Source organism: Leopardus geoffroyi, chromosome B4 (assembly GCF_018350155.1).
Source record: "Leopardus geoffroyi isolate Oge1 chromosome B4, O.geoffroyi_Oge1_pat1.0, whole genome shotgun sequence".
NCBI lineage: Eukaryota > Metazoa > Chordata > Mammalia > Carnivora > Felidae > Leopardus > Leopardus geoffroyi.
In genome coordinates this window covers 116,647,408-116,671,822 of record NC_059341.1, presented here as the reverse complement: position 1 = coordinate 116,671,822, position 24,415 = coordinate 116,647,408, and the positions used below count along the sequence as shown (strand labels likewise).

Genomic DNA, 24,415 nt, shown 5'->3' with positions numbered 1-24,415 from the left:
GGAGAGGAAAGCGCATGACAAAGGTCAGGAGGCTAGAGGAAGCCTGCCCGTTTCAAAGAACAGACGCCGGTGTGGCTGGAGGAGAGAGCTGGCAAACAGGTGGCGAAGGAGAAGAGGGTGGATGGCAGGGCAAGGCCAGGTTACCCTCAGGCAGGAGCCCCAGTCTGCCGGCCCTGGGGTAAACAGTCTGCTTTATGCATTGATGTCAGGAGCACCCTCTTTTCACTCTCAGAACGTCCCAGTTTCAGCCATTAAAGTAGACTACGTACTTTAATACGCCATACTACATAAACTAATACGCCAGTTTGGGGAACTGAGAATTTATCCTTAGGGGAGTGGGAATCCATTGAAAGATTTTAAACAGTACACATCTTAAAATTTTATCTGGGGTGATTAAAGTCACTTGGTTTTACACAATAAAACAGATGTTTTGCTGGGGCACCTGGCTGGCTCAGTCAGTGGAGCCTGTGACTCTTGATCTCGGGGTTGGGAGCTCAGGCCCCACGTTGGGTGTAGAGCTTACTTTAAAAAAAAAAAAAAAAAAGGTTTTGTCTTACTCTGCTGATCATTCTATTGATCTCAAGGGTTACTGAAATAGGTATCAGACCTGGGAGAGAGTGCTGGTCAGCAGACTGACTTTTGCTGGCCTAGGACAGCAGAATGATCTGCTCGTCGCGGTGAGTACGTGTACACAGAAATAGCCCCGGTATCTGATGCTGCTGTGAAACGAAAACGTTCTCTTTCCTTGGGTGAACTCTCAGGATATCCTGTGTTGTCCGGACCACCCTCGGGAACAATTAGAGGTCTGTCTGTGAAAATTCAGGAAGGGCGGTGGCCTTCGCTCTGCTTTCTCCCTGGGTCTGGGGCCTGTGTGTGTTTGCCCGCGTGCAGGCCCATCCCAAGCGCCCTCCTCTCCCGATTTGCTTTCCTCTGTTGGTCAGAGCTAGCAGTTGGCTGACACTGATTTCCCGGCCTCATGCTTTCAGCCAAGAAAAGACAGGAGAATTCAGGAAAGCCTAAGATTCATGTTTTACATTTTGCGTAGGATGCTCTCACTGCCTCGGAGAGACACAGACTCACCCCTTTGGGAATTCCTTTACTCTTAGTTCTTATTTCTGTCACATTTTGAGCTCTCCTGTCTGCTGCTGGGTAGGTGGAAAGATAAAGCTACATGACAGCTGGTAATCCCCTTCAGGCATCACAGTGGGATGGAGTTGAAGGAGATTTAGCCAGAAGCAGCAGATCAGCCCTCTGTGATAAGAAGGTATTGGACTATTGAGAGCTGCTGAAAAGCCTCCGGTGTGGCCTAGTGTCCTGGGGCAGTTGTAGATGGGAAGAATTAACAGCATTCTCCTGGGGCAGGCTGCCTGGGGACCCAGAGGCTGGCCGTTCCCCAGGTGGGTTCCCTGCAGTCTGGCAAACCAGGAAATGGGTGATTCATCTCTTGGGGGCGAATGTGCATAAATAAGCCCGCATATGTACAACATACACAATACACATACACACACAATAGTCGAATACCTACCCTCAAGTCAGATACTGCAGTCTTTCCCCAAAGACCGGCTCTGTCACATTCGGAAAGCCTAAAAACTAAAAACGGCTTTTTTCCTTTTATCAACCCTCCCTCCCCCAGGGCATATTCCATCCAGGGCCAACTCCACCAAGTAGTCAGACTGTGAAAACATGGACATTTTAGGATGTCTCTCCTGCAGCCCCTCAGGGTATGCTCGCTTACTGTATGGTAAGATTTTCACCTTGGGATCCCTAGCCGTGCACCAGGAGTCCGAGAGCCCCGTGACTTTGGGCGTGTGCGTGTGGACTGCTCTGGGGAAAGGGTCCATAGCTTTCAGGGGATCACACACGTGTGGGCATCCACAGCTGGCTCATAATTTGACACCCTCTGACATGATATTTTTTAATACTTGTGTAGCACATACTTAAAGAGATGACGTGAGTGGTGCCCGGCTGGCTCAGTGGGTAGAGCGTGAGACTCTTGATCTTGGGGTCATGAGTTCAAGCCCCATGTTGGGTACAGAGATTACTTAAATAAATACAATGTTTTAAAGAGAAGAACGCTTGGGTGGCTTAGTCTTAGTCGGTTAAGCGTGTGATTCTTGATTTCAGCTCAGGTCATGATGTCATGGTTCGTGATATCAAGTCCCGTGTCGGGCTTTGTGCTGACAGGGCAGAAGCCTGCTTGGGATTCTCTCTCCCTACCCCCACTCTCTGCCCCGTCTCCACATGTGCTCACTCTCTCTCTCAAAAATAAATAAAAATAAACATTTTAAAAAAATGTTTTAAAGAGATGACCTGAGAAGTTGACACTCAGCTTTTCACTCTTGTCCCATGAAACTCAACTCTACTTGTGTTTGCTGGTTGGTATAACAAAAGCCCTGCAGATATCCAGATGTATCGTTACCCCCACACCCCCCTTTCCTTCTCTAGTATCCAAAGGGTTCTTACTCAGAGGAGAACTCATTCATGCACAGGAGAGGTATTTGTATTAACGAAGGCTGAGGTAGTGAGGCACAGCTTGAAGAAATGGGCTTCGAGAGTTGGAGTTGCTGACCAAAGCCATATTCTTCAAGGACAACTCCAGATGGTGCTATTCCTAACAGCATAATAGAAATGCTCTCAGTGTTCCCAGCAGAGGAATAGCATTGCACTTTATTGGCCAAGCGGGAGCAAACGTTGCATTCTAGGGTAAGACTCCAGCTGTTCATGAGGCAGCCGCGCACACCTCCGCCCTGGCAAACCCAAGCCAGCACCATGTGTAGTGGTTCCAGCTCTCTCCCCTGCCCTGCGGGGACACTTTCTGTGCCTCCTTTCTTCTGTGCCTCATCTGCCATGGGCTTTTGAATCTAGGCTGGCTCGAATTGGACATTTCATGCAGTGATCCTCTAGGGATCTGGCTCCGTTTCCTTCCTCTCCTTGCATCTTACACATGAAATGTTGGCACTCTCCCTACCTTTTCTTTCTGATATTGGCCTGTTCCTGTTTACACTGTTGCAGTTTCAATAGTAACATCTTAGTGGGGTTGACTTTCATACGAAAACAATACAGGACAATAACAACGAAGCATTCGCTGTAACTTTTGATTTAGTTTTCTTTGAAACCTTAGCGGGTTCCTCATTAGGCGCTCTCCCTAAGAGAGGTTCTCACTTTCACATTGCCTACTCTGATAATATTTAGGCTGTTCATAAACATGTATGATTTTTATGTATGGCTCGTATGAAAGTAATTAAAACAGCACTCAGAACACCTAGTTCTCAGCATTGGCTCCGGCACTTGGATCCGTATGCATGGTGGAGATAGAGGCAAGTTTCCTGGTCCGGGATCAAGAGACTTCTACAGTGGGCCGGGTGGTAGATACTTCAGGCTTTGTAGGCATGTGGTCTCTACCTCAGCCGTGCAGCTCTGTGGCTGCACTTGAAAAGTAACTGTAGGGGCGCCTGGGTGGCGCAGTCGGTTAAGCGTCCGACTTCAGCCAGGTCACGATCTCGCGGTCTGTGAGTTCGAGCCCCGCGTCAGGCTCTGGGCTGATGGCTCGGAGCCTGGAGCCTGTTTCCGATTCTGTGTCTCCCTCTCTCTCTGCCCCTCCCCCGTTCATGCTGTGTCTCTCTCTGTCCCAAAAATAAATAAAACGTTGGAGAAAAAAAAAAATTTAAAAAAAAAAAAAAAAAAAAGAAAAGTAACTGTAGATAATATGTAAACAAATGGAGGTGGCCGTGTGCCAATAAAACTTCGTTATAGGCCCTGAAATGTGAATTTCATAAAATTTTGGCATGTCACAAGGTATTATTCCTCTTTGAATTTTTATTTCAACTGCCTAAAAATGTAAAAACCATTCTTAGCTCATAGGTCATACAAACACAGGCGGTGGGCTGGACTGGGCTGACCCCTGGTCTTCCTCAGTTTACCGCAAAACCAGGCTGTAACAATAGAAGTCAATCATCGTTTGCTTCTGGGAGTGAGGTGGGGATTTACTCAAAGGGACCAGCAGGTGGTTTTCCGGAGTTTATGGCAATATCCTGTCTCTTGTTAAGGATGTGGATTACACAAGTGACCATATTTGTCAAAACTGATTCATATTTAAGATTTGAACATTTGTGTATAAATTATACTTCCATAAAGATGAAATGAACAAATGTTGCATAACAGCCTCTCAGGGGCACATACTAGACAATAAACGTTTACTTCTCTTGGACAGGTTTGCGGGTCAGCTGGGCTGGCTCTGCCCCATCCACGCCCGTTTTGGGTGCCAGGCTGGACCAGGGCAGCTGTCTGCCAGTGGCAGCAGACCCAGACAGCAGACTGGACGGTACATGTGCATTTCAGCCCTCCACATGTTGTGTTGCTTGAGCACAGCCTTTCGGCAAGCATCTACATATCCTAATTTAAGAAAATGTGACTGAAATGCAAAAAAAGCTGCATCCCTTATGTGTGAAACCTGCCAAATCTCAATTTTTGAAAGGATTGCAAATGTTGCAAGACAGCAGGGCATACACATACGAAATAATAGAAGAGCAAAACGGGACTGAAAATAAGCAAGTGTCAAAATCTGTCTCCGGATAAAAATAGGTTTCTGGCAGACCAGGAAGGGCAAGTCTGCCGCTGTCCGTGCAGTGGTGATGACCCTGGAGGTGGTGCTTCCTCTGCCCATCTGTCAATTTAGTTTTGCTTTTACTCCGCTTAGGCACTAAGGTCTCCCTGAGTGAACTTGACTTCAGCAGCCCAGCCTAACCTCTCTCTTGAGCGTGAGACCTTCATTTCCGTCTGTCTACTACCTCTCCTAGACAGCATGAATGCATTTTAACCTGAACTCAGGAACTGCTCCTTCATGTTCCTATTTCAGTGAAATAGCACCATTATCAAGCCAGGTACCCAAACCAGGCATGACTTTATGACCCATTGGAGACAGAGAATGAAATATAAGGAAGAGTCAGATGATTTTGAAGTGTGAAGCCTGAATGATTAAGAGGTGGTGGTGTTTTGGGAGCCAACCAGCACGTTGATATTCTGTAGTTATAAGTCATCTTCTAGCTCATGGATCATAAGCTTCAGCAGGCAACATAGGGCTGCTCAGATTCTGAAATCCCATGGCTTCTGGAGAGCGGCCCTTAGTTGCGTCCAGCATGACCATTAAAAGCTGGTGCAATAGAGCATTAATACAGCTGGTGCGCCAGGCTTTGGAATCATGAATCCTAAGTAACACATCCTCAGTTTGTAAACTGAAGCAAGTTCCCTGACTTCTTGGAGCTATACCTCTCTCATTTGTGACATGAGAAGAATCATTAGTGCCCCCTCTGTAACAGTATTTGGGGATTAAATGGGATATTTAAAGCTCTTACTGTAGTGTCTAGTTCATATTATACTCTTGGTAAATGCTACAATTTTAGTTAACAAACTCATGTCCAAGAAGTAGTTTTGCTCTTTTGCTTGAAACTCTCCATTGCGCAGAATGCCATGTGTTTGGTACTGTGTCATGCTAACAAGCCCTATGAAGAGTCAACTGTAATTAATCCCTCTGAGTCTTCTCTATATATTATGTTATTCCTATTTTTCTCAGCCCTATCTGCTCACTCTACTCTACCCTGTCTCCTAACCCCCCAATATTTTGTGGCTGTTTTTATCACATTTTATCTTGTGTAGTCTTACCCTAAGAACTGATCGAGGATGAACATGTTGGTGAGTTTAAAAAACATTTATATGAACCTACAGATTGTAAAACCAGAATGGGTTATGAAGGTGCATTATGGGGAAATCACTAACATTTTGAAGTCATATATAGTTCATTCCTTTCACAAATATTACATTGCTACCTGTGTCAGTCACTGTTCTAGGAGATAGTGTGAGCAAGACAGGCAAGGAATCTGGCCCTGGAGTTCACTTGTTGACCAGGAGAATGTAAGTCAACGAGATGATCTCGGATGGGGCTAAGTGAGGAGATGATAGTTGAGCTCTCAAGAATGGGGAAGAATGCCTCAGGTGGAGGTAGCAAGAGGGTGAAGACTTGAGGGTGACTTGAAGACAAGAGGGTGAGGCGAGAGCAGGCATGGCATTTGAAGGGACAGACTGAAGGTTAGTGTAGAAGGAGAATATAAGAGAGGAGAGAAGGCGGTAGGAGACAGGCGGGCTCCTGTAGGGCTGGTCAGCCCTGGTGAGGAGCTGTTCTTTGTGTTGTCTTCTGGTTTGGGTTTCGTGGTGGACTGACAAAAGACTCCCCCAAAATGGCTGTGTCCTATTTTTAGAATCTATAAATATGTTACCTTACATGGTAAAAGGGACTTTGCAGATGTGATTGAGATCTTGAGGCGGGGCAATTGTCCTGGATTGCCCAGTGGGTCCATTGTCATCACAAAGGTCCTCGTAAAAGGAAGGCAGGAGGGTCAGAGTCAGAGAAATGAGGAAGGGGCCACAAGCCAAGGAATGCAGGCAGCCCCTAGAAGCTAAAAAATGAAAGGAAAAAGGTTCTTCTCTGAAGCCTCCAGAAGGAGCACAGCCCTACTCACACCTTGATTTGAAGACTTCTGATGTCCAGAACAGTAAGAGATTACATTTGTCACAGCAGCGGTGGAAAACTAGTGGAGGCTTCTAATTCTGAAATGCATTGGGGAGCATTTTAAATAGGGGAGGGATGGAATCATATTTAGTTTTGTTTGTTTTTGTTTTGTTTTTTAATTTTAATGTTTATTTATTTTTGAGAGAGAGAGAGAGAGAGAGAGAGACCGAGTATGAGTGGGGGGTTGGGGCAGAGAGAAAGAGACACACAGAATCCGAAGCAGGCCCCAGGCTGTGAGCTGTCAGCACAGAGCCCGACATGGGGCTCTGACTCACGAGCTGCAAGATCATGACCTGAGCCAAAGTCAGCTGTTCAACCAACTGAGCCACCCAGGTACCCCTTAGTTTTTTAAAGAATGGATTGTTGAGGGCACCTGGGTAGCTCAGTTGGTTAAGTGTCTGACTTCAGCTCAGGTCATGATCTCACTGTTGGTTAGTTCAAGGCCCTTATCAGGCTCTCTGCTGTCAGTGTAGAGCCTGCTTGGGATCCTCTGTCTCCCTTTCTCTCTGCCCCTCCCCCACTGGTTCTCTCTCTCAAAATAAATAAACTTAAAATAAAAAGAATGGGTTGTTGGGAGGCCCGAGCGACAGCAGGGAGCCCAGTTAGGAGGCAGCGGCAGAAATCTTAGGAGAGAGACACAACAGAGGGCCAGATTAAGGGGGTGCAATAGAGCAAGTGGGGTGAACAGATTTTGGTTACAGAGCCCACGGGGATTGCTGATGGCATGGTTGTGGGGAGATAGAAAAAAATCAAGGGTGATGCTGAATTTGGGCTTACACGGTTTGATCCCATTTATCGAAATGGGGGAAGATGGGACAAGAGCTTGGTTTAGGGGCAAGTTATATGTTCTGTTCTGGACATGTTAAGACTCGAGATGCCTGGTGGACACCCACGTCAGTGTGGAACAAGCAGATGAGCATATCAGCAGAAGTCTCAGAAGAGAGATTATCTGCACGTGCCTTCAGCCCCGGACGGTGCTTGCCCTCCGAGAGTATCTCTAGTGCCGTGGTCACCCACAGACTACCTGGCTGGCTGAACTTGACCCCGTGTGGCATTTCATTCCACGTATTTCATCTTTTGTCCTGGGCTCATTTTTTTATTGCTTACTCAGCGTAAGCTGAGTGAACAATTAACAGAGGCTAAAATGAGGCCCAATATGTTTGATAGTTAAAGAGTAATGAAAAACGATCTAGATTAATCTGTGCCCCAAATGTGTACAGTTATTTAGTGCTTTTTCAGAGAGCTAAATGGATTTTGTGAATTTTAATTGATGTTTAACTTTTAATTGTGTTCACGTGGGGTGGCCGGTTGGAACTCTGCCTAATAGGACTGATGAGTCTATGCACATTTGCATACAACATACCATTCAGGGCCAGGCGGGAAGAGGAAGGTGTAGAGTAAGGGGAGGAAAAGTACAGTGAGGAGATAGTCTTTGAAACATATTTATTTTCAGAAAAATGAAAACTTGTCAAATATTTTCTATTCATCTGTAATATTAGGTTTACTATTATTTCCTCTCATTGGTGTTTTTTTTTGTTTTTTTTTTTTTTTAATAGAAAAATGAACTTGTATTCTAAGAGGAGCCAGGTTGTTATTTACAGTGGAAAGAATTCTGAGTTGCATGTGTATATGGTTCAGATTGTGAGCCAGCCCAACAAAATGTTGTTTACTGGACATGTTTTCTCTGGGAGGTACTTTGCTAAGCAGGAAAGGGGGCACAGTAATGAGGATGCTCTTTGGCCACTTCACTGGCTCAGGCAGTAAGGAAATGTGTTGTCTGACATAAGAAGTAGGGCAGCCTCCAAGCGCACTATGTCCAGTGTCCACTCTCCTTTGTGGGTCTCATGGCTCCACCCTCTTGGTTCCAATGGCTTCATCTTTTGTTCAGGAGCAAGATGGCTGCAGTGATTCACATCCAGATCTGATAATATCCAATGGAAAAAGAAAGGTTGTCTCTTCCTTGTGTGTCTTTTTTTTTTTGAATGGTTTTATTTTTATTTTTGAGAGAGAGAGCGTGCAAGTAGGAGAGGGGCAGAGGAGGGGGAGACAGAGGATCCGAAGCAGGCTGTTGCACAGAGCCCCAGTGCAGGGCTGGAACTCACAAACTATGAGATCATGACCTGAGCCAAAGTTGAAAACTTAACCAACTGTGAGCCACCCAGGGGCCTCCCCCATGTGTCTTAAATGTAAAATAATCTTCCTAGTAGCCTCTCAGCTGACTTTTCTATGTCCCATGCACTAGGATTGAGTCACAAGTCCATTTATAAACCAGTCACTTGCTGAGGAAAGGGAATTACCATGATTGGCTTAGACCAGGGGTTGGCAACTGCTGCTCAGTCACTTGTTTTTATAGTCCTACTGGCACAAGCCACGCCCCTTCATTTACATATCGCGCGCTGGGGCAGAGTTGAGGGGTCAGTTGCGAAGAAGGTAGTCTTGACCATAGAGCCTGAAATATTTACTCTCTGCTACTATGTAGAAAAAGGGCCGGTCCTTGGTTTAGACAAACATCTGGGAAACATGGGTGATGGGAGAGTCAGGTACAGCAGTCACTCTAAATACAAAAGAGGTATAGGATGTGATTCTGTTTCTTAAAAAGATTACTAGGGGACATTTCAAAGCATTAACATAGCCAAAAATGCTGGTGACAGTTTAATACTCAAATGAAAGCTGTCCTGTAGATACTTAAAATTAGAAAGTATCATTCCTGTCACTACAAAGTTGGGAAAAAAGAGAAACAGCTTCATCGTAGTTCATATGGAAAAAAAAAAAAAATCAGAGGGATTTAATTGATGCTGTAATAGGCCAGTCCTTGCCACATTAGCATGTGTGCAACTGTGGGTAAACCAGGACTGACCATGGGCGGAGGCTGGGAGAAAATGATAGATTGGATTGGAGGTAGGGGCAGGAGGTCAGTGGCCAGAGGGAGTTGTACACAAGGGAGTGACCTATGGCTAGATGCTGAGGTATCCAAGCCGTAAGGTCCACCGCTCCTTTGGTGCCTGGGTGTCTCAGTCAGTTAAGTGTCTGACTCTTGGTTTCAGCTCAAGTCACGATCTCATGGTTTTGTAGGTTCGAGCCCTGCATCGGGCTCCGCACCGGGAACGTGGAGACTGCTTGGCTCTGTCTCTGTCTCCCTCTCTCTCTACTCCTCCCCCCCTTGCACTGTCTCTGTCTCTGTCTCTCTCAAAATAAATAAATAAACTTAAAAAAAAAAAAAGGGTCCACTACTCCTTCAAGGTGAAGAAAATTGGTATCAGAAGCAAGAAGGGCTGGTAGGAAGTAGGTAGAGGTTTAAGATTAGACTCCAGTCCCCTCCAAGAATTGAGGGGAGCCAGCTCTGGGAGGAAGTGCTAAGCGCTTCAACAGGGCCAAGGAATGGTGCTCCATTGAAGAAAGTGTACCAGGGTTAGGGATGCTGCCTTTGGATTCCCCCAAAATATTCTCTGTCCATCTCTTTTTTCCTGTGTGTGCCTGGAACAGGTTACTTGACATTTCTGAGGCTTGTTTTTTGGGATCTGTTCGGTGGGGGTAGCTATAATATCTGCTTCCCACAATTGCTGGGAGAATTAAACGTGGTTTGTGAAATCTTAGTGCAGTTCCTGAATTGTGTGGTAGAAGTTCTGTCAGGCATCGTGGGCTCTATTTCCACACAGGGAGCTGTTAGGGATGTCCTGCGGTGACTCTGAATTCTGTCTGTACATCGTGATTACTTCAGGGGCTTTTTAAAACAACAACAACAACAACAACACTGATTTTTAAATGGATACCCAGATCAATTGAATCAGAATCTTGGGAGTTAGAACAAGGCATTGATAGTTCTTAAAGGTCTCCTGGTGATTCTAATGTGCAGCCAGCTCTGAGAGCCTTTGTCTTACTATGTTATCAATCTTGGTTGTCACTGGCTCAGGGCCTCACTAAATCTGCAGGTGGCCAGCTCACTGGAGACAGCTGGGTGGGGCCGTGCCTAGTGGAGACTGACAGTCTCCGACCGACTGAGCTTCAGATGAGCCAACGGAGAAAGGAAGCTGCCGAAAAACCACAAGCACATTCACTAATACCACCCGTCTGCTTAAAAAGAAGCACTGCATTGAAGAACAGGCCCCCTGAACTCTGAGCTGATCAAGGCATATCTGAAGTTGCATTGCTCCTCAGGAGATATGCAGATGAGAGCAGACACAGTCCCTTACAGGCCTTTGGACGGAGTTGGGAAGAGTGGCAGTGTCAGCCCAGGCATCACTGTCTGCTGGAGCAGATCAGACACAAGATGTTTGTCATGAATTCGTCTGTGGAGAACACAGTGTGGAGGGGAGAAGATACTTCAAGTTCAGGAGGTGGAGCATGGGATCAGGAGCTGAGTTTCCATGAGCACTCTCCATGCTGCTGAGACACAAACACTGAAAGATACTAACAGAGTTGAATGACAGAGGTGGCACATGCATGTGTTGTTAGAAAACAGTTGAGAAATAAATTCCACAGACATTGAGCAATCGGTACACTTCCCTGAGTCAAGGGCATGTTCTTAAAGCCTCAACAGAAGGCCCAGTGGAAGGTGAGCAGGAGGATAAAAGGAACGGAGCTCACAACCAGCAAGCAGTAGTGGAGGAACTGAGAACCTTGCCCTAGAGAAGGCTGGACAGCTGAGCGGGATGGGAGCCCTCATTGGACAGTTGAAATATGAGCTCGTAGAAGGGTGTTTGGGACCCCTGACTAGACTTTTCAGGGAATCACACTTTTGTTCAGTAGTGAGAAGTTGTTTTAGCATCAGGAATTGAAATTAGAGTAAGACTCTGTCTTGTGAGACGGTAAAGTCCCTGTTGCTAGACATACTCCCCTGACATTAAGAAAGAGTTACTAGTCTAAAGTGGAAGTAGGGCAGGATCCATTCTTACTTCAGGCCCAACCAAACTTGTATTTAAAGTGTTGGAATGGGGCGCCTGGGTGGCGCAGTCGGTTAAGCGTCCGACTTCAGCCAGGTCACGATCTCGCGGTCCGTGAGTTCGAGCCCCGCGTCGGGCTCTGGGCTGATGGCTCAGAGCCTGGAGCCTGTTTCCGATTCTGTGTCTCCCTCTCTCTCTGCCCCTCCCCCGTTCATGCTCTGTCTCTCTCTGTCCCAAAAATAAATAAACGTTGAAAAAAATAAATAAATAAAATAAAGTGTTGGAGTACAGGGGCGCCTGGGTGGCTCAGTTGGTTAAATGTCCGACTTCCACTCAGGTCATGCTCTCGAGGTTCGTGGGTTCGAGCCCACTGTCAGCTCTGTGCTGACAGCTTGGAGCCTGAGCCTGCTTCTGATTCTGTGTCTCCCTTTCTGTCCCTCCCCTGTTTATGCTCTGTCTCTCACTCTCTCTAAAATAAACATTAAAAAAAAGTAATAATTAAAAAAAAAGTGTTAGAGTACATTTTTATATCCCCCCCCCCCACCACCAAAGTATAAGAAACTTGGATTGTTATGATTCTTCTATTTCTACTATAAGGAAAGAAACCATGACAAATATTGAATAACTGAGTACTACTTATTTGCATAACCAACCAAGAAATTCAAACATTTGTGTAAATAAGGACTATGCATTTTAACACAGGTGGAGTGACAGAGATAGTCTGTAAGTTTATTTCTCTTGGTCTTGAACTTTGGGAAGCATCTTCGGGCATTCTGCCTTTAAACCTTTTGTGCTAGTTTATATTCAACTCATCATATCTTTGGTACCTACCAAATGTGAGGCATCATCTTGTACTTTGTTGAACATCTCTTCTCCCCAGAGTTCTCCGTATCAGAAATTAATCTCAGCATTGGCAGCATCTTCTGCGTTGTAAAACGGAGTCACAGCACGACAAATACAAACAGTGATGGCGCTGGACACCTATTGCTTGCTTCCCCAACATGATTTCTCCATTCTGCATTCCTAATAGCCCCCGTTTCTGTATTATAGGGATCTATGTGTTCCTGGGGAACCTGACTATACCTTGATCAGGAAGTGGAGCATGTGTGTTAGGCTAAGGTGATTCATACACTGTATTCTTCTTGCTACTGTGAGGTTAAAGGCAGTCACATGATCCAACCTGGACCAATCAGAGTATATTTCAGGATTCTCCCTGAGAAGGCTGGGATGAAGACATACCCTTTTCCTTGCTTGACTTGAGCAAGAAATTTGTGGTCCAGGAGCTGTAGGTAGTAGCTATCATGCAACTGTGTTAAGGCTAGTTTCAGAATGAGCTGATGCTAAGAAAAACAGGTTAACAAATAGAGAAAATCAAAATCAGGTTCTGGTGATATCACCTGGCTGCTGGATTAAACTTTGCCTAGGGTCAGAACTACTCCTGGACTTTTCAAATATGTAAGTTCACTTTATATTTAAATCAGTTTCACTTACATCTTCTTTGACTTGGAACCAAAAGATGCCTTAGTGATCAGTATGGTGGTTATTTTGAGATAGTGGGAGTTACAGGCTTCATTTTACCTGTTATTTAGCCGTATTTGCCAAATTGTCTGTAGTTAGCATGGATTACTTCCGTAATGAAAAATAACAACAAAAAAGTCTTGTAACATGTGATCATAGCGTCTACGTTGGCTGGAGGTTATGTGTCTAGGGAAGTAGACATTCGTACCAGGGCTAAACCAAGATGCACTTGTGTGGACTAAGCGAATCTGCCTATTGCTTTGGATGGATCTCCGGTGATATTGCTGATGACTTCCTGCACCACCATCTATGTTATTGTACTATTGGTAATCCGCTGATTTAGTCCATTTGCTTTTTAAACAAGTTTTATATATTGGTGTACTCTTATCTAATTGCATCTTGGAGGACAGAGAAGGACCCATCTAGTGAAACTGCACCTTTTACCGCTGCTTACTTTCCTGTGTTTGGGGCAGCGAAGGAACTCAGTGCTGTGCTGTCAGCCATTTTGTCCCCTCCTCTTGACTTATTAAAAAATTACATACTTGAGGGGCGCCTGGGTGGTTCAGTTGGTTAAGCGTCCAACTTCAACTCAGGTCATGATTTCATGGTTCGTGAGTTCAAGCCTGTCATCAGGCTCTCTGCTGTTAGCACAGGGCTCGCTTCATAGCCTGCCTCCTTCTCTGTCTGCCCCTCCCCCACTCTCTCTCAAAAAAAACACAACACACTAAAAAATACATACTTATGGTCATTTTTCAAATCAATAGATATGTAAAACAAAATGTAACAAATTGCTAGGAAAAATAAGATGGAAGGAGACTGATTAAAAACATATTCATTCACTATATGTGGACCTTATATGAAGATTTGATTCAAACAAATTAATTAGTTTATTTATTTATTTTTGAGAGAGAAAGAGAAGGGGAGGGACAGAGAGAGGGAAGAGAAAAGATCCCAAGCAGGCTCTGCGCTGTCAGCACAGAGCCCGACGCAGGGCTCAATCTCATGAACCACGAGATCATGACCTGAGCCTAAATTGAGAGTTGGATGCTAACTGACTGAGCCACCCAGGCGCCCCTCAAACAAGATTCATATGAAATGTAAGCACTGGATATTTGAAGCATTAAGGTGTTGATCTTTTAGATATAATAATGGTATTGCTTATATGGTTTTTTTTTAATTATTTTTTTAATGTTTACTATTTATTTTTGAGAGAGAGGGAGAGACTGAGCACAAGTGGGGGAGGGGCAGAGAGAGAGGGAGACTCAGAATCCGAAGCAGGCTCCAGGCTGTGAGCTGTCAGCACAGAGCTGACACGGGGCTCGAACCCACAAACTGTGAGATCCTGACCTGAGTGGAAGTCAGACGCTTAACTGACTATGCCACCCAAGTGCCCCTATTTTTATGTTTTTAAAGAAGAGTCTTTGTCTATTAGCAATACATATTGAAATATGAAATAATATGATATCTGGGATTTGCTCCAAAATAATACAGAAGAGAGGAAGTGAACTGGTCAGGAGTTGATTGCTGAAGCTGAGTAATAATGGGCACATAGGAGTTCATTAATCTGCTTTTTTTTCTTTGATAAAAGGTTAAATAATAGTAAAAATCTCTACTTACTTTCCAGTAGTAAGCAGTATTAACAATTTGACATATATATTTTTCTAGAAATTTTTAATATGTAAATTACAGAGACAATGAAGGGTAATGGAGGTTTGGTTTTGGTTTTATTTAATTAAATGGGTTCATTACTTCTGTTGGTCTACAACTTTCTCTTTTTGGGCGGGGAGCACAGTATATCAAGGAGAATTGATGTTTTTTTTTCCCCCTAAAGAGAACAAAATCCTTTGCTTTTGTAGCATTGCAGTCTCTGCACCCTGGCGGATAATTTCAGCGTTTTGTGGGGGAATACCTGCGTTTGAAGCCGGGAGTTCCTCTGGGCTTCCACCAGAGCTTTAAGCGTGACTCTTGGGCAGTTCTCACTTATCTGGTTATGAATCTTTCCTGGCACACTCTCCCCATGGGAAGCATCCGCAGGATTTTGCTGTCGGCAATTGTAAAATCCATTGGAAATTCAGTGCTCTCTGTTGCCTGCTGGTTGGGAAGCCAAACATTTGTGAAATCTGGAAAAGCATTGTTATTCCTGTTGCTTTTCTGTGGTTTTATAGAATGTGAATTCTTAGTAGTTCATGCACGTTGGTGAGGCAGAGGGTTTGTGTGAGAGAGAGGTTTGTTTTTTAAAAGAATACAGTAGATGAATAGTTGACCAGCCTTGGCTCCATGGTGGAGCTTTCCATTATTATCCTGCTGGGAAATTGACACAATTTAATTCTAGTGCACCTTCCAGTATCTGCTATTGTTCATTTCCTTTTTGTCCCATGGGAGAGAGACGATCTAAGCTTAGAATACCTCCTCTTTCTCCCTTACCCCTAAGGAGCACTGTGAATATCATGCTTTTCATAACATATTTTCAAAATGCTTTAAAATACTAACATCATTTCATTCTCATCAAATATTTTCAGACTAACTACTCTGTGCCTGTCACATTACCAGGCCCGTGGGAGCAGGGAAGGCAAGATAAATTAGTTTCCGCATAATTGTTGTCTGGGTGAAAATACCAGGGTTGGGCATTGAGGAGGGATAGATCTAGGGTTAGAGCAGGGAGTGTTTGTTAAATGGCTATGTTTTGGGTATATGCACAATAATCATAGGTACATGATATATTACCATGTGTTAAACGCCTTTCTAAAAGTTTCATGTCAGCTACCATATTTCATACAGCAAACCCTAAGAAGTATGTACTCTTGTACCCCTTTGATAGGTAGGAAACCGAAGCACAGAGACATTAAATAATTTGCTAGAAGTCACACAGTAAAAAGTGGAACAATCTCCACTTAAACTCAGGCAGTCTAACTCCAGAATCTGTGCTCATTATGGAAATATTACTGAGGAATCAGTTGGCTCATTGATACATTCCGTTGGTGGCTTCCGGTTTTTAAAAAGGAAAAAGATGGTTAATTATTGTTAGCCATCGATATGAGTATCCCTGGAGACTACTGAATTTTCAAGCTGTGAAATGCATTGAAGAGCTTTCAACAGTGACATATCATATTGCAGTTGGGGGTTGGAACTAACTTATAGACTTAAAGAAAATTGTTCAGACTTTTTTTTTATTGTGTGTTGGTACTTTCAGGGGATGAAAATTTACCTGTAGTAAGTCTACAGTCCTATCTGAATGAATTTACTCCAGGTGTGCCTAGGTGGCTCAGGTGGTTAAGCTTCCGACTTCGGGTCGGGAAGATGATCTGACGGTTTGTGGGTTCAAGTCCCGTGTTGCTCTCTGTGCTGAGTGCTCAGAGCCTGGAGCCTGCTTCAGATTCTGTGTCTCCCTCTCTCTCTGCCCTTCCCCACTCACGTGCTCTCTCTCTCTCTCTCTCTCTCTCTCAAAAATAAATAAACATTAAAAAAATTAAAAATAAAAAGAATGAATCTTACTCTGTTACTTTCAGTATTGCTTGTGGTGAAAAAGAAATCCATTGATTTTGTGACTTTTAGTTATGTATCTTGAAGTTTGCTTTTAATGTGTGAAAGGGTATATTTCTCCATTGTGCCTAAGTGTGTACACATGCATGAATAGGCCTGCATGTGTTACTATGAGCTGGGCTGTGTAATTATTCGTTCCAACTCAGAGCCCCGATGACTTCTCCTCTCCTTCATCTCGTTCTAATTGTGATGACAGCTGTCACTCGATGGATGTTTGGCTTTGTGGCCAACTTCATATGGAAGCACTTTACCTGTATTATCTCTTTTCATACAGAATAACCCTTGACCATAAGTATTGCTATTCCCATTTTATAGATGAAGAAGCCAAGGCTTAGCAGCGTTAAGTTACTTGTCCAAAGTCACATAGACATAAATGGGGACATAATCCCAGGTTTGCCTGCCTCCGGGGTTAGTGGATTTCCTGTGTGGAAACACTGAGGCAGCCACTGATGAAAGAAGGAAGGTGTTCGGAGCAGCATACACATGTCTGAGAGTCCATTTGTATGTAGTTTAGTGTGAAAAGGTAAACAACAGTAACTATAGCTTCCTCTGCAACTGGTGAAGTAGAATCTCTCTAAGACCTTAGAGCTTGTGTCCTGGCTCTGTTTGATGTAAAGACAGTAAACAAATCACAGTTTGTTTGAGCCTTAGTTTGCTCATCTGTAGAATGAACGTAACCTACGTTGTCAGGTTGTTGTGGGTGTTAGATGAGATGATGGAAGTGGAAGGACCAAGTTAGTACTGCACACATGTGAGGAATTATTAGCCAGTACTCTCATCGCCCCCACATCTCCCATCCACAGTGAACTTTTCAAAGTCATTCCTTGAGATGAAAACTAGATGTTGCTATAAGTCTGGTTTAACAGATGCTTTAAAAAGGGTTTGGTACCAGGGGCAGCTGGCTGGTTCAGTCAGTAGGTCAGGCGACTGTTGATCTCAGGGTCATGAGTTCAAGCCCCATGTTGGGTGTGGAATCTACTTTAAAAAAAAAAAAAAAGAATTTAATTCTGGTTTTTACTTCATTCACTCACTCAGCTAACTTTTATTGAGTACCTACTCTATCCCCAGCATTGGCATTATTGCCAGAGGTGTTACCATGACTCAGACTTGCTCACAGGCTGTTCAAGACATTTTTTTGGTTAGGATTGTTGTCTGTAATCCAGTCTAACCCAACTACATGCTGGCTGACCACATGTAAAGTGAATAGGGTCACATTCTGTCTGGGGCTGCCCAGACTGACGTGCATAAAGAAATCTCTGGGCAGATGGGACATCCAGCACCTGTTGTGACTTTGCATTTTGTCCTGTGCAGTGACTGAGGGATGGGGTAGGCTTAGACTGAAGCCAGGGTGAAGCCATTTCTCCAGAAACCCAGGGCACGACGTGTGGCTCTCTTTGGGCTTCGTCATAGTCTGCCCAAACTTAAGAGGCCCCTCGCCAGATGCCCCGTTGGCCAGTTTGTTTAAATTGGAACTGCCTGTGTAGGTTTTTAAACTCCCCAAAGTGAAAAGGACAGCATTTTCCTCTGCACTCACCAACAAATAATAATGAATAGTGAACTATAGTCCATTTTTAATACATTTAAATTGTGTGTTCTGCAAAATTTCACAATTGCACTTTTTTTTTTTTTAATGTTTAAGCTGAACACACAGACAATCCTATAGATAGCTGGAATGGAGTCAAAGGTTACTCAGTTCAGCGAGTGTTTACTAAGCGTTTCCTAGGAGAGGCATTGTGAAAGGTCAGAACACACACACTCAGGTCCAACAGTAATAATCAAAACAGGGATGCTACCCCTCCTCTCTGGGTACATCGTGCAGTGCAGGAAACTCTTACCATCTATCGAATGCCCCAGGGTGGGCAGATGAGAAGTCTGAGGCCGTGGAAAGGTATAACATGCCAAGTTTGAGCATTCATTAGAGAGAGTATTAGGGTGCCTTCTGTGTTCTCTGATGGCAAACGTGCCACCTTCCCCACTCACCCCCTGCCGCCCCATATGTATACACGAATTAACCCACATCAGTTTTGGAAGGCTGCCAGCAATTATTCTCATAAGCAGCAGAATATGTAATTTGGGGTAGTGATGGGGACAGACTTAGCTGGGGAAAAGGAGGAGAAGGATGAGTGTCTCTTTCCCAAAGCTGGGATCGGAACTGTTTTCTAAAACATGGTTTAGGGGCACCTGGGGGGCTCAGTCAGTTAAAGCGTCTGACTTCGGGTCAGGTCATGATCTCGTGGTTTGTGAGTTCGAGCCCCATGTCAGGCTCTGTGCTGACAGCTCAGAGCCTGGAGCCTGCTTCGGATTCTGTGTCTCCCTCTCACTTTGCCTCTCCCCCGCTCACTCTGTCTCTGTCTCTGTCTCTCCCTCTCTCTCTCTCAAAAACAAATATTAAAAAAACCGTGGCTTAACAGAATCAGTGCAGCAGAGATTAATTTGTCGGTGATTTATAGTTCAGTGGAAACAACACCATCATCGTGCTTGGGTTGCACATTTTAAAGCAGTAAAACGACAGTGAACTCAAATACCAGTCCCCGAGCTTCCCCCAACAGCAGCTGTCACTGTGTGGGCAGACTTGGCTGCTTGTCTCCGGTCACCCTGATGTGTTCTTGCACTTGTGTTTCACTGTCAGTTAGCACACAGTGGTGGCTGCTGGGAGTCCCAGACTCCCAGCAGAGGCCACCGGACCCTCAAGGTAAGCAGGAGAGTCAGAGCTTCAACACACAGACTTACTTACACTTGTCATTTGCACTGTGTTTGAAGCTTTAAATGTTTCCATCTACACACATATTAGAAGGGAAGGTCTTCAGAAAGTAATGCAATGTTCTGAAGGAGGGCTTTGAGGTTTCTCCCGCCATTCAGAAGGTTTCCTGTTAAACCTTTCATAAGCTAAAATGATGTAAAGTGAAGAAGCAATTGCCATTAATTTATACGGAAAACACTTTTTAGCATTCCCAGACTCAAAAAATAACCTCTCCAAGGCTTTTCCAATACCTGAGGACACATCTTGTTAGCCGCTACACAAAATAAATCCACATAAAGCACAGGTGCTCACAGAGTTCAAGGCTGTGGTGCTGGATGCTGAGATGCTGAGGGAGTCCCCGGGGAAGGAGCTGGCGGGGGGGGGGGGGGGGCGGCGTTCTTCTGCCTCGCTAACAGCTTGCTGCAAAACAAATGCTGAACACTATTGTTTTCACTGCACTGTTCGCCTTTTCTCTTAAAAGCGAAAAAAATCCTCGTCAGATTTCTTTGGGTTATTGAAAACAGGTACTGACGTAGGTCTTTTGTAAAAGCAAGGTGGCATGATGTGAACTTTTGATAAGCAGGGACACCTGTAATTCTAAGTGGCCAGTAGGACAGGCCAGCGGCCAGAGGGAACTCAGGCCACGTGAGAGAAAGAAATCACTGGTAGGACTGCTTTGCTGGATGGCAGCCGGGAGCCCCTCCTGCCCTGCGGCAGCCGGACAGCAACCCCGGTGTTCCCAGGGCCCAGTCTCCAGGCACGTCTGCTCCCCGGGCAAATAACTCCTGCTCCTCGTAGCTCCATCCTCGCCCACTGCATCCAGTTCTCTCCGTGGTGTTTAGTATTTTGAGGGGCTGTGATCCGATCAGCACCTGGACTGGTTCCAGAAGAAGAGACCGCTGATCACTCAGTCTCTGGACTTCTTGTCTGAGGCATGCATTTCATCTTCCCCAGGCCAGCGGTTCCGAAGAAGGAAGGAGGGAACAATTCCAGACAGGTCAGAGTATTAAGTATTTAATGGATGCATATAATAGTTACAAAATTTAAAGGATATAAAGTAGCTCTGTTTCTCAACCCGTCCCCTCTCTAGAAACAACCACTATTAAGTTTCTGTCTGTTCTTGTAAAGGTATTTTATTCATATATGGAGGCAGCTGGCTGGCTCATTCGGTAGAGCATGAGACTCTTGATCTTGGGGTCATGAGTTCGAGCCCCACGTTGTGGGGGTAGAGTTTACTTAAAAAAATAAAGATATTCTATTCATATATAAATGCTTATGCATATTGTGTATACATATATATACACATAGATTTATTTAATTATCCTCTTTATTTGCACAAATGGTAGCATACTATACATATTGTTCCATTCTTTACTTTTTCTCATTGATCTTGGGAATTGTTTCAGGATAACACATGTGGAGATGCCATGTTCTTTTTTTTTTAATTTTTTTAAATGTTTATTTTTGAGAGAGATGGACAGACAGAGCATAAGTGGGGGAGGAGTGGAGAGAGAGAGGGAGACACATAATCCAAAGCAGGCTCCAGGCTCTGAGCTGTCAGCCCAGAGCCCGATGTGGGGCTCGAACTCATCAACTGCGTGAGGTCATGATCTGAGCCGAAGTCTGATGCTTAACCGACTGAGTCACCCAGACACCCCTCCATGTTCTTTCTTAATAGAGTGTTTATTCTATTGTTTAGAGGGATCGTTATTTACTTAGTCTTTTATTGTTGGATATTTTTGGCTATATAATCTTTTGCCATCCCAACAGTACTTAACCGAATATCCTTGAACACGTATCTTTGGCACATGTGCTGATTTATCTATTGAATCAGTTTGCAGAAGTAGAATTACTAGGCCTAATGGTGTATCCTTTTTGTATTAATAAAAGTTGTCCAGTTGCCTTCCTGTACAGGATTTAGTCATGTATACCTTCCCAGAATGCTTACCCCTAACTGCCTTTCCTGTCCCCATCCCCACCAAGGCCATATCAGAGCTGGCCTATCATAGGGGAGGAGGTTTGGGGCTGGATATGAACACAAGTATTTTGAAAAGTTACCCCTGCAGATAGTTACAAGTCACAGAAGATCTACCTCAGTGTATCTTAAAACAACAACAACAAAAATTTTAAATGGAGGAGTTTATTGCCACATAAAACAGAAGTCCAGAGTCAAATTTGGATTAAGCAGAGATGCGTCCAGGAGGAGCTGCCGTGTTGTCGCACATCTCCAGGGGGCGCATTCACATTGCGCTAGGAAACATTGTGATGGTGCCCCCTGGAATCAGGGGCCCAAGTGTAGGTGCACGGCTGAAGTCGTGAAGAGTTGGTCTCTCTCTACTTCTTAGCACTGTTTGCTTGGAGTTTGCTTTATTCTCAGGCAGGCCTTCCCCAAGGAGTAGCCCCCGGAGCTCTGCCTTTGTTTCATCAACTTTATAACCTCAGAACAGAGAGCTTTCCCTTCTCTACAGACAGCAAAAATCCCACAAATGAGACCCATTGACCTGGCTTGGGTCAGATGCTCATCCCTAACAACTGGTCACTTCTGGGAATGTCTTTTGATTTGCTTGCTCGTCATCCATCCCCTGTTCTTCGGATAAGAGCACCTCGATTGATTTTCTCCCTCAGCTCTCAGTCCTCTAGGGATGAGCATGCTACTGTCAAAAGTTCAGAAATAACAGAAGTAAAACCAGTGAATCACTGAAGTAGTCATTGGTAAAAGTTTATTTTGCAACACCAAAGAGACAGTTGGCCAACTGGGAGCACTCAGACCAAAACATGGACGAGGTTCAGGGGGATATTGTTATAAAGCAGCTTATATAGTGAGAAAGCTGTGACCATTTTTTACAATGACTGATTATAATGTTAGAATTTTCTTAAATGATACGGAATTGAATGGTGGTTACCTCCTATCAACCTTGGGAAATTGTTTAAGTTCTGCTTATGGTTTCCAGAAATGTAAGTGAACCGTGTCTCAGGTCAAGTTAGCCTTGCAGAAAATAAATTAAATGAAGGTTTGTCTAAATGACTGAACAGGTTTTGTCTGCACTGGGGATTTTCAGGGCTGGTCTCTATTTGTTGTTGGTTTTACCACCACCCAGGCACCCATCCTACAATGGCCAAAGCAGTTTTTTTTTTTCAGATCGAAAACCACCACCAACCATCTGAAGGCTAGATGAGTGCTTCTCAGATTGAAAAAGAGGGGATGTGAGTATAATACAAACCACCTAGGGATCTTGTATTAAAGCGGTTCTATGGCACAAAAACAGACACTTGGATCAATGGAACAGAATAGAGAACCCAGAAATGGACCCACAAATGTATGGCCAACTAATCTTTGACAAAAGCAGGAAAGAATATCCAGTGGAATAAAGACAGTCTCTTCAGCAAGTGATGCTGGGAAAACCAGACAGCGACATGCAGAAGAATGAACCTGGACCACTTTCTTACACCATACACAAAAATAAACTCGAAATGGATGAAAGACCACTTTCTTACACCATACACAAAAATAAACTCGAAATGGATGAAAGACAGGAAGCCATCAAAATCCTCGAGGAGAAAGCAGGCAAAAACCTCTTTGATCTTGGCCACAGCAACTTCTTACTCAACACATCTCCGGAGGCAAGGGAAACAAAAGCAAAAATGAACTACTGGGACCTCATCAAAATAAAAAGCTTCTGCACAGTGAAGGAAACTAATCAGCAAAACTAAAAGGCAACCGACGGAATGGGAGAAGATATTTGCAAATGACATATCAAATAAAGGCTTAGTATCTAAAATCTATAAAGAACTTATCCAACTCAACACCCAAAAAACAAATAATCCAGGGAAGAAATGGGCAAAAGACATGAATAGACACTTCTCCAAAGACATCCAGATGGCCAACCGACACATGAAAAAATGCTCCATGTCACTCATCACCAGGGAAATACAAATCAAAACCACAATGAGATACTACCTCACACCTGTCAGAAGGGCTAACATTAACAACTCAGGCAACAACAGATGTTGGCGAGGATGTGGAGAAAGATCTCTTTTGCATTGTTGGTGGGAATGCAAACTGGTACAGCCACTCTGGAAAACAGTACGGAGGTTCCTCAAACAATTAAAAACAGAACTACCCTATGACCCAGCAATTGCACTACTAGGTATTTATCCAAGGGACACAGGTATGCTGTTTTGAAGGGACACATGCACCCCAATGTTTATAGCAGCACTATCAACAATAGCCAAAGTATGGGAAGAGCCCAAATGTCCATCGATGGATGAATGGATAAAGAAGATGTGGTGTGTATGTATGTGTGTATATGTGTGTGTGTGTGTGTGTGTGTGTATACACACACACACACACACACATATATACATACACACAATGGAGTATTATTCAGCAATCAAAAAGAATGAAGTCTTGCCATTTGCAGCTAACTATGTGGATGGAACTAGAAGGTATTATGCCAAGCAAAATTAGTCAGAGAAAGACAAATATCATATGACTTCACTCATATGAGGACTTTAAGACACAGAACAGATGAACATAAGGGAAGGGAAACAAAAATAATATGAAAACAGGGAGGGAGACAGAACATAAGAGACTCTTAAATATGGAGAACAAACAGAGGGTAACAGGAGGGGTTGTGGGAAGGGGGATGGGCTCAATGGGTAACGGGCATTAAGGAATCTACTCCTGAAATCATTGTTGCACTATATGCACTAATTTGGATGTAAATTTAAAAAATAAATTTTTAAAAAAAAGTAATCTAAAGTAAGTAAATAAATAAGTTAATTATAAATAATTAATAAGATCCAAGAAGGAGCCTGAGATTCCGCATTTCGGGTGCTGCTGCTGCTCTGAGGGCCACACTGAAAATCAGGGGGATAATTCGCAAACAGTGATCCACACAGATCAGTGACCTCTCCAAGTTCCTGCTTGAGATTTCATAGCATATATAGAAGGATATGAAACCAACAGAATCCCCCCCCAGCAATCGGTTCCAGTTTCTCTCCATTTCATAAGGCAAAGGGGAGTCAACCTATGTGATCACATTTATCAAAACCCATAAGTATTACTAAAACATTCATTCACTTTAGAAATACATTTCTATTGCCTGCCTTGGTGGAGTGGGGGGAGGTAGCCTTTGCTGAATTATTCCTAAAGAATTGCACTTTTGACCAATA

At 44.0% G+C, this 24,415-nt stretch overlaps 1 protein-coding gene and 1 non-coding gene across 6 annotated transcripts in view; both read left to right on the top strand.

The window, feature by feature from the left end:
• The window catches only part of TMCC3 (transmembrane and coiled-coil domain family 3), a 328,168-nt gene that overhangs the window by 129,955 nt on the left and 173,798 nt on the right, over window positions 1-24,415 (top strand). The gene's annotated exons all lie outside the window — the stretch shown is intronic.
• On the top strand, window positions 1,960-2,032 carry TRNAK-CUU. The gene has a single exon. It is a non-coding gene; the product is annotated as a tRNA-Lys (tRNA).